The following is a 9373-nucleotide window of genomic DNA, read 5'->3' as shown; positions in this document are numbered from 1 at the left end:
TGTCTTTGTCATACATACAGGAATCATGTATGTGTAGGTCTGTTTCCAGACTTTCTCCTCTGTTCCATTGGTCAGTTTGTCCACCCTTGTACCAATACCACACTGCCTTCATTACCATAGCTTTATTAAAAGTCTTGGCATACAGTTTTGTTTTTCTTCTTCAAGTTTGCCTTGGATTTTTCTTAGACTCATGTATTAGCTGTGCTCTCCCCCCTAACCCCAGGGCCTTTGCACATCCTCCCTCTGCTGAAACACCTTTCCTTTCTCTTATTACCTGTTAGCTCTTACTCATTCTTCAGATCACACCTCAGTTGTTATTTCCTCAGAGAAACTTTCCCTGAACTCCCCGACCTGGTCAAATGCCCCACAAAGCCTTCATAACACAACCCACCTCTCTCTGTAACATTAAATGCAATTCAACTTTTCATGTATTGTTGTGGTTATTTGATCAATGGGTTTTCCTTCTCTAATCTGTTGAGCTCCACAAGGAAGGGAATCACTGTTTTATTGATATATTTTCAGGGCTTAGCACAACTAGACACTTAATCAAAGTTTTTGAATACACTAAGGCAAGAGTCCCTTATTCATGGAGATCTGTGTATGTGTGTGTGTCTGCATGTGCCTTTGAGTGCATGTGTATGAAGAAAACTTTATCAGTGCATGTGTGTGTGTGCAATAACAGAACCCACTTAGGAGCCACAGATCAGGGGAGCTGGACCCCTCCTCTCCTCTTGGGTTCTCCTCCTCCCCTTCCCCTCCCCACCCTTCCCTGTCCAGCACTCCCAGCAGCCTCCTCTCCTTCCTGAGTGACTGGAGGAAGATGCTGGTCTCCAGCTGCCTCTGCTCGGCTGCCCTTGTGCAGTTGTCTGCCAGTTGTGCACGCCGATTACTATGAATGCCACCATCTGGTACGCCACGTGGACATCATAATCTTTTCTTAATTACATTAGCAGCGCAATCAGTTACTGCATTACAAGGCCGGCGATGAGCTTTTAAATCTTGGTGGAAATCATAAATAATTGCGCTAAGTACCAGGCGCCAGATGTGTGCGCCAACTTCGGTTGCACTAGATAAATAGTAACCTTACAAGGGTGTGAGACAGCAGGCAGTCCGGCCGGCCACCGGGCCACACTACACCTGGGCCTCACTGCAGGAAGGCCCTGGCAGCCATGCACCTGAAGAGAGGCGGTGGAAGCAGGCGGAGGTGACTTCTGAGTGCATGGGTGCCAGCGAGAGAGAGAGGGATCCTCAGACCCACAGCCAGGTAGGGTGTGGGAGGAACATGGAGACAGACAAAGGGGAAATGAGGTGGGTGGACAGAAAAGAAGAATGGGAGAAGAGAAGGCAGGTGGGGAGGAGGAGGAGAGGAGAAAACAGAGCCAGGGAGAGAGACACTGAAACAGAGATAGAGAGAGACACACAGAGAGTGACAGGAACAGAGAAAAAGAGAGTGCAACGAAAAGATCCAGGATGCCTGGGGAGGCTGGGAGAACAAAGAGAAGGCCTTGTTTCAGCTGACCTCTCGCTCTTGGCCAGCAGTTGGAAGGGATCCCAGGGACGGGCTCAGCTACTCAGGGCAGCAGCCAGGCATCGGTGCAGAGGGTGAGTGAAACTAGGCCCAGGCCCGAGGGGTTTCCCGCAGGGCGCTCTGGGCTCCGGGAAGGAAGCCCTCCTGGCTTCTCTGTCTCTTTCTGAAAACCGCCTGAGTCTGAGAGGGAAAGAATAGGTCACAGAAGATTCAGGAGCAGCAGCGCTGGTGTGTGACAAGGTAGTCACTAGAACCGCTTTAGGTAGGCAGGAGGCCCGCGATTGGGGGAGCCTCTCTGAGGGGCGATTTTTAAGCTGACACATGTCTGGTAAGTCACTGTGAGCCAGGTGACGAGCAGGTGAAAGGATGGGAGCATGTTCCAGGAGGGGAGGCAGCACACACAAAGGCACAGAGGCAGGACGACGCTGGCATGCTTGAGAACTGGAGAGGAAGCTGATGCTGCTCACACAAAGAAAACCATGGAGAAATGTCAGGAACGTTAGATAAGATGGCTGGTTGAAGATGTGTTTTTCCTACTCACTCCTGAAACCTCACCAAAATGGACTTTAGTGGAATTTTTAAATGTATAAACCCACAGAATAAAGAGAACAGGAGAGGAGACAAAAGCAGACAGGAGATTTTAACAAGATTTTGGAAGCTAGAGGGTAGATGGATGATGGTAAGGGACTTGCAAAGCAGAGAAAGCCGAAGTCTCCCTCTACTGCCCAGGCTGGAGTGCAGTGGTGTGATCTTGGCCTGGGTTCAAGTGATTCTTCTGCCTCAGCTTCCACCATAGCTGGGACTACAGGCAAGGGCCACCATGCCCAGGTAATTTTTTTATTTTTATTTTTTACTAGAGACAGGGTTTTGCCATGTTGGCCAGGCTGGTCTTGAACTCCTGACCTCAGGTGATCCACCTGCCTTGGCCTCCCAAAGTATTGAGATTACAGGCGTGAGCCACTGCGCCCGGTCCTGGTCAGCTTCTTACACCACACTTTTAAACATGAATGACAGACAGTCAAGAGTCACCAGATATTTGTAGAAAACTCTATAATGAAAGCCAGAGACCAAAGATTCAGGAAAATAGAAAAAGGCAACTAGGAGGAAAAAGAGACAATACATTTAAATAAACACCCATAAATAACATCCCCTGAAAGATACGAGAAGGCATTGCAGTCATAAAATAAGATTTAAATGTTACATATATATTTTTTAAGGGAATGTTGGGATAACATAAAAGGGTTGGAAGATAAAGTTCAGATAACTCAGAAGTTAGAATAAAAATAGATTTTTTTTTCTTTTTTTTTTTTTGAGATAGGGTCTTGCTCTGTTACCCAGGCTGGAGTGTTAGTGGTGCAATCATGGCTCACTGTAGCCTGGACCTCCTGGGCTCAAGTGAGCCTCCCACTTCAGCCTCTCAAGTACCTGGGGCCACAGGCATGTGCCACCATGCCTGGCTAATTTTTCTGTATTTTTTATAGAGACAGGGTCTCACCATGTTGCCCAGCTAAGAAAATTTGTTAAGTAGGGTATGAAGTATGAGAAAATTAAAGAATCAATCCAGGAGGTCCAACATCCAACTATCAGAGACCAAGAAAGAGAGAAGAAATAAATCAATTCAGGAGTTCTAGAATGATGCTGATAAGTGTTCTAGAAAAAGAGAAGGGAAAGCAAAAAGGAGAACATTATCAAAAAAAATACAAGAAAATCTCCCAGAATTGAAGGACTTGAATTTCAGGATTGAACGGTAACACTCCAGGCCGGGCACAGTGGCTCCTGCCTATAATCCTAACACTTTGGGATGCTGGGGCGAGAGGACTGCTTGAGCCCAGGAGTTTAGGACCAGCCTGGGCAACATAGGGAGACCTCATCTCTACAAATAATTTAAAAAGTAGCTGGGCATGATGGCATGTGCCAGTGGTCCCAGCTACTTGGGAGGCTGCAGCAGAAGGATTTGCCTGAGCCCAGGTGGTTGAGGCTGCATTGAGCCATGATCATGCCACTGCACTCCAGCCTGGGTGACAGAGTGAGATTCTGTCTCAAAGGAAAAAAGAAAGGCAGGCAGGAAGGCAGGAAGGCAGGAAGGCAGGAAGGAAGGATGGAAGGAAGGAAACACTCTAGCCCAATGAAAAAAGACCCACACTTAGGCATATTGTTGTGAAATTTCAGAACACCAAGTATAAAGAGAAGATCCTGGAAATTTCCTGAAAGGAAAAAGTTACATACACAGAATTGGGAACCAGAACAGTATACCTTCCCAATAGCAACCCTGGAAGCTACATGACACAAAGACTTAAAAATTATAAGAAAAAACTATTTCCAACAAAGAATACTGAAGCTCATGTAGATATAATTTAACTGTCCCTAAGAGTAGAATAAACACATTTTCAGATATGCAAGATAAAAAGTAAAGTTAGCTCTTATGTGTTCCTTCTCAAGATGCTACTGGAAGACATACGCCTACAGCTAAATGAGGGAGAAAATCAAGAAAGAGAAAAGCATGGGATCCAGGAAATGAGATCCCACAGAAATGCAAAGGGAAAAACTGGGGTAAAAACTAGCAAATGATAAAAACAAAGCAATTATTAACTCTGGAAATAAACAAAAATCATACAAGAAAAGCATATATTAATAGTACACTACATGGCTCAGCTATGGTCAATATTTATACAGTTCTTACGTAAATATTGAGTACTCAACAAAAATTGTGATGTAACTATGTTGGAAGGATGGGAAGAGGGGGATATGTGTGGTGTGGTGTAAGATAAATAAATACTCTTCTTTTTTACTAGAAAGCCAACAGATTTTTCTTTAAAAATGTGAAACTAGCAGTATAAACCAGTGTTTTGAAGTACAAAGGTAAATAGCAGAAGATACCAGTGAACGCATGTAAAGTGGCTGTCTTGTGGGAAAGGAAACTGAAGATATAGTGGGGACTATTGTTTTTGTTGTAAGTTCATGCTGCTATTTGACTCTAAACCATATACATGTACTTTGATAAACATTTTAAAATTCAATTAAAAAAAGAAATCAGGAGGTGGAGACTAGCAAGGTGAACAGGTACCAGATGTGGTAGAACCTCATGGGCCATTTTAAACAGTTGCAACTTTCCCTAAGAGCAATGTGGTGCCATAGAGGGGTTTTCAGTAGGAGAGTTACAACATCAGACTTATTTTTCTAAAACAAAATTTTGTTTCCAGTTGCAACGTTTGGGGCTGACTTTCCAGAATTACCCAGGATTGACCTGTGGGAGATGTCTGGGCCCCCGTGCCTTGCAAAGCTTCACATGGGTGATGATATTGAAGACCAGGTGCGGATCAATGGGGGCTCCATAGCAAATGAGAAACAGAGGAAGAACTAACCTTGCTACCCACCAGTGCTCACTGGCACTCAACCATAGCCTTGCTCTTGTTTCTGGAGGAAGGGCCATTGGGATCAACTTAAGAACATGGCAGCACAGAGATGCTTGCTGAATTAGTTGATTGGAAGCACAAAATTATTTTAGTAGTTGTTGCAAATTGCTTCACTTCTCTGGGTTTCAGTGTAGAACTCAATGGTAATGCGAATAGTCTTGATCTCCATAGGGTCATTGTGGGGCCTCAATGAGATAGATTCTGTAGAGCTTTGGGCTTGATTGGTGTACAGTGTTCAATGAGTGTGCTGGGAGAAACTCATGTCCCCACTTCTGGTGTTTCCTTCCAGGAGGAGCGAGGTCCCTCTGGGTAGCACCCCTGGCCTTTCTGTCTGCTCCCTGGGTTCTGCCTTTGGAAGTGGGAGGTGATGTGCTTGGTAGGGAAGCTTGAGGGCAGGAGCTGGGTCTGGGTAGCTCAGCTGCTTCCTCTTCCATTCTCAGGAGTCAGCTGTCTATGGGAAGCACCCATTCTGGTCACCCCCTGTAAGCCATAAATGTAAGGGGCAGGCTGGATCCTTCGGGGAAGGCAGCCCCAGTTAGGGTGGCTAAGTCTGCACATTCAGGATAGTGTTCCTAGCTGACACATTGGGCCTAGTGCCTAGTGAACAAGCAGTGGAACGTGGGGAGCAAATTAATACTCAAGGACTGAGGCTTTTGAGGGGACCAGGCCATCAGATTTTTATTTTATTTTATATTTTTACAGGCAAGCTGCTATTTTTATACAGGCATAGGCCTTAGCAAGTGGGTTGAGTTGGTTCCTGAGGCCTTAGGCTAAGAGCTGCTGCAGCTCACCCTGGGCAAAACAGTGCCTGCCTCAGCATGGGCCACCAGGTTCTCTGAAGATGCCAGTAGGCCTTAGGGCCCCTGTGGACAGGCATTGCAGACAGTATGCCTTGATTATAGGGAAAAGAAAGTTTACCCATATATAGACTCTTTCAGTGTCTGACTGCTGTTGTAACAAATTACCACACTTAGTGGCTTAAGAAAACACAACCTTCTTATCTTGCTGTTCTGGAGGTCAGAAGTCCAAAAGCGTTTCACTGGGTCAAAATCAAGGTGCATAGTCACGCTCCCTCCAGAAGCTCTAGGAAAGAATCAATTTCCGTGCCTTTTCCAGCATCTAGAAGCCGTCCGTCTTCCTTTGCTGGTGATCCTTTCCTCCTCCTTCAAAGCCAACAGTGTAGCATCTTCTCATCTCTCTCTGTTCTGTTGTTATATCAACTTTACTTCACTCTGAGCCTCCTGCCTCCTCTTAGAAGGACCCTGGTGATTACATTTAGGACCCACTGGGGTCATCTAGCATAATCTTTCCATCTCAAGATCTTTAATTTCATCACATCTTCAATATCCCTTTACCATAGCCACAGGCTCCAGAGACTAAGCCATAAACATCTTTGGACAGAAACATCATTATTCAGCCTACCACATAGACCTTTATCTTCAGTTTTTAATGAGTACATAGTAGGTATATATATTTATGGGGTACATGAGGTACTTTAATACAGGCATATAATGCATAATAATCCCATTAGGGTAAATGGGGTAGCCATCACCTCAAGAATTTGTCCTTACTTTAGTGTTACAAACAATCCAATTATACTCCTTTAATTATTTTAAGATGTATAATAAATTTGTATTGACTGTCATCATCCTGTTGTCTATATTTTTGTACACATTAACTATCCCTCCTTTCCCCTACACCACCCTTCCCAGCCTCTGGTAACCCTCCTCCTACTCTCTATCTCTGTGAGTTCAATTGTTTTAATTTTTAGCTCCCACAAATAAGTGAGAACATGTGAAGTTTGTCTTTCTGTGCCTCGTTTATTCCCCCTTTTTTTTTTTTTTTTTTGAGATGGAGTCTCACTCTTGTCACCCAGGCTGGAGTGCAATGGCCACGATCTCAGCTCACTGCAAGCTCCGCCGCCCGGGTTCATGCCATTCTCCTGCCTCAGCCTCCCGAGTAGGGGTCTGGCTTATTTCACTTAACACTTCATTATGTCCTCCAGTTCCATCCATGTTGTTACAAATGACAGGATCTCATTCTTTTTCATGGCTGAATAATACTCCGTTGCATATATGTACCATATGTTCTTTGTCCAGGTGTCTGTTGATGGACACTTAGATTGCTTCTAAATCTTGACTATTGTGAATAGTGGTGCAATAAACGTGAGAGTGCAGATATCTCTTTGATATCCTGCCACACAGACCTTTGATACATTAAGAGGAGGAACGATCACCTATCACTTTTATGATTTTTCAGTACAATTTAAACTGCACCCAAGTTCCATGCCCTACAATACCAAGTGTGAGCCTGCACCATTGTATTGCTAGTGTGAGGCTGAGGTAGACAGCGGAGGGAGGCTGCCAAAAACCCCATGTCTTTCTATGTTGCCTTGTGGTACAGGGCTAAGAAGAGCTGGGAATTAATGTGGCTTCCCCACAGGTTCTTAGGGTTCACACACCCCACCATATGGTCTACAGTTGCCTCTGGAATAATCATGGCCTTGGATGTAGAGATTCAACTCCAGGCTTCACTGTCAAAATAGCATATTTTATTAATGTAAAGAAGGAACAGAGAATCTGTTATAAAGAGATGTGTTGTCATCTTAGGTTCACAGAGGAACAACTCAGTAACATCGCAAACCCCAAAAATTACAAAAAGAGCTAAGGAAGCTCGTACTTGAAGGACTCTCTCTGAGAATTAAGCTGTCCAGGAAATCAGGGTGTCTGGAGCAAAGTATGCCTCAGATGATCAAAACAGACGCAGTAGGAGAAAGGAAACAGAATTAAAAACAGCTCCACTAAGCTGGAGGAAGAGACAGATTTTCTGAAGAGAAACATTGAGATCTTGGGAACGGACTGGATGGATATGAAACGGCAAATGTGATCTTGAAGGCAGAATAGACGTACAGGAAAAGGAAATAAATGTAGGCACAGCATTTGAGAAGGGGCCATGTCTCAGTTGTTACTAGACCAGAAACGGTAATTGAGGCCACAGAAATTCACTAAGGAAGAGAAGCAAGGTCTCAGAGAGACTAGAATGATTCTCCCCAAGGGAACCATATCCAGGAAACCTCTTACAGACACACACACACACACACACACACACACACACATTCAGACACACACAGAGAGAGAGAGAGAGAGAGAGGAAAGAGAGAATGGGAGAAGAAAGAGAGAAAAAGAGAAGAAAGAGAGAGAAAGGGAGAGAAAGAGAAAGAGAGCGAGTGAGCACATACTATTGGAGCAAATGACGACCCTCCCCTTAGATATCTACTGGGGCATCAAATCCAAGGAGTTACAGAAAATCCAGACAAATTTAAGAAGAAGAGGAAGATCAGTATAAAATACTAGAAGCATCACTAACTAGGTGAGTTTCAAGGTGCTAGAACCACTGTAGCTGGAGATCAAGGTATTACTTGGTCCCTGAGAAACGGCCTATTAACGTAAGGAATTAGGACCCTCTGAAGCAGTGGTTCATTGCCCTGGCTACACGTAAGATTCACCTGGGGAATATTTTCAACCTAGTGATGCTTGACCACCACCCCAGGTCAAATTAATCAGCATCTGATGCTCTCAGGCAGGGGTGCTTCAGCAGGCATCAGAATCATCTGGGGGGCTTGATAAAACACTAATTGCTGGGTCCTGCCCACAGAGTTTCTGCTTCCGCAGGTCTGGGGTGGAGCTTGAGAATTTTGAATTTCTAACTAATTCCCAGATGATGCTGAGGTTACTGCCTGGGGACCCACTTTGAGGACCACTTTTTCTAAGGAAAGGCACTGCAAAGATAAAACTGAATAAAGGGGCGTCAGGTAGGACAATGGCAGATGGAGGCATGCCTCGGTTCGATGCTGGATGATGGAGAAGATCTCCTGGGAAGATGATCTGATTTAGCAAGTAAAGATGGGGAAAGATACATTTGCTCAATGGATGCTTTCAGCATAGCCAGAACGTTCTGATTTTGTTTTCTCTCACTCTGGGAGATACCACGAGACAAAAACAGTGCCTTCCTGGTAGAAGGGGAACCCTGAGGGAGCATGAAACTTCAGGGACATGCCCCATGATTGCAGAATAAGATAAAGTGAGAAGGATCCTCAAGGCCTGGAACCGAGCTTTCCAAGGCAAAGAAAGCCTGCTCTGAGAAGCACATGGCAGATATCTTGGTCCTCTCTAGGACCCCACGGGAAAAGGCTACCAAAGCCACACTCACTGCGTCAGTTCAAGCACCTGCTGAGAGTAACTTTGCAGCAAAAGCAAGTGTGGAGACGAGGGAGACCGCATCTGTAGAACAGTGCTTCTCAAATTTTGCTGCATATTACAATTACCTGGGAGCTTTTCAACTGCTGTATGTGTAGACTGCAACCCATATCAAATCAGAATTTCTGGGGGGTGTTACCCAGACATTCACATTTTATAAAACTCCCCAAGGGATT

General features: G+C 44.8%; 1 long non-coding RNA gene across 1 annotated transcript; it reads left to right on the top strand.

The window, feature by feature from the left end:
• The first annotated feature begins 1408 nt into the window (after window positions 1-1408).
• On the top strand, window positions 1409-6583 carry LOC103891536 (uncharacterized). Its single transcript, XR_655784.3, has 3 exons — window positions 1409-1602; window positions 4321-4478; window positions 4729-6583. It is a non-coding gene; the product is annotated as an uncharacterized LOC103891536 (long non-coding RNA).
• Window positions 6584-9373: the final 2790 nt, after the last annotated feature.

Source organism: Pongo abelii, chromosome 13 (genome assembly GCF_028885655.2).
Source record: "Pongo abelii isolate AG06213 chromosome 13, NHGRI_mPonAbe1-v2.0_pri, whole genome shotgun sequence".
Classification (NCBI taxonomy): domain Eukaryota; kingdom Metazoa; phylum Chordata; class Mammalia; order Primates; family Hominidae; genus Pongo; species Pongo abelii.
Note: the sequence above shows the minus strand (reverse complement) of the source record. Positions and strands in the feature narration are given on the sequence as shown.